The sequence below is a fragment of the Euprymna scolopes genome, chromosome 34, assembly GCF_053919585.1.
Source record: "Euprymna scolopes isolate OS-2025 chromosome 34, ASM5391958v1, whole genome shotgun sequence".
NCBI classification, from domain to species: Eukaryota; Metazoa; Mollusca; class Cephalopoda; order Sepiida; family Sepiolidae; genus Euprymna; species Euprymna scolopes.
In genome coordinates, this window is record NC_136515.1 from 9,902,303 (window position 1) to 9,903,559 (window position 1,257).

At 35.7% G+C, this 1,257-nt stretch overlaps 1 pseudogene; it reads left to right on the forward strand.

Moving 5' to 3' along the window:
• Positions 1–882: 882 nt before the first annotated feature.
• LOC145259440 (5S ribosomal RNA) lies at positions 883–999 on the forward strand (annotated as a pseudogene).
• Positions 1,000–1,257: the final 258 nt, after the last annotated feature.

Here is a 1,257-nt window from a genome sequence, read left to right on the forward strand (position 1 = left end):
ATAAAAAACAATGTACCGGAAGTATTTAGTGCCGTCCTATTTTTTTATTTTAATAAATGTTTCCCTATGCATATAGTAACGGAAAAAAATGTCAATTGCGTATTTTCTCGTGTCTTGACAACCTAATCGATCAAATTCCACCAAATAACACCCATGGAAACATTAATTCAACATAACTAAAGTATTATGTACGTGTGTTTTAATTTTAATTTTTATTAGCCAGGGGGTTAATATATCCGAAATGTTTGTAGCAATTCGTTTCAACTCAGAGTAGCCGGAAGTAGAAACATTAAACCTTATTAAAAAACATTTGAACTGTGCGAGTCAAAGTTATAAGAATTCACAGCTTAGAGAAAGATTAAAGTGTATATTTATTTACTTCGGTGAAAGCTTCCATCTTGCCAACCTACCGCAGTTTTTTTTTAATTTTTTTATCTAATATTTAAAAGGACGAAATATGTGTTCTGTACGAAAGTGTAAACGGTTAAGTTATTGATGTTTTCCTCAGTTTTCCTAGTGCTATCAGATTAGGCTAGTCAAAGATATTAGCTTCTTTTGAGAAAATGCACAAAATATTTGTGATTTTCATTTGTCTACTTCGATTGGCAATGCTGAAATTACTTGTGTATATCAAAGTATAACATTTACTTCCTAAACGAAAAATAAATAACCAAAACATAACTGCATGCGTTCGAAGAGAACAGCATCTTATTGAAGTTACCTGTTGCCCCAAACCTGGTAAATACAAATCCACCTTATCAGCGAGAAATAAATAAGAAATGGCTGTTGTTATGACTCAAATTTATACACATAGGTTACTGAAAGGGGTGGATATACTGAAAACCTTTCGAGACTTGTTTTAACTCCAGGGTACATCGCTGCTTATACGGCACAATCACGTTGATACACCGGTTCTCGCCAGATCATCGCAGTTAAGCAACGTTGAGCCTGACTAGTACCAGATGGGTGACCATTTGGAAATTCTAGGCGCTGTATAGTCTATCCGCTCTTCTCAGCATTGTTTCCAGTTGCCCTGTTTCTCCACGTGCAACTGGTATGCAAGAATGTTGATTAAGGAGAGACGTGGTTGGAGACTGCGTAACTCTTGCCTCATAAATTTAACGTGCAGGCACTCTTACAGTGGGTATCCATAGTCTGTTAAGACAGAAGGAAGCCACTAATACTAGATCATCGCTTGTTGTCACTGAGTAATCTATGTTAATTATGTGGAACCGAATAGTAAGTTGCTATCATGAA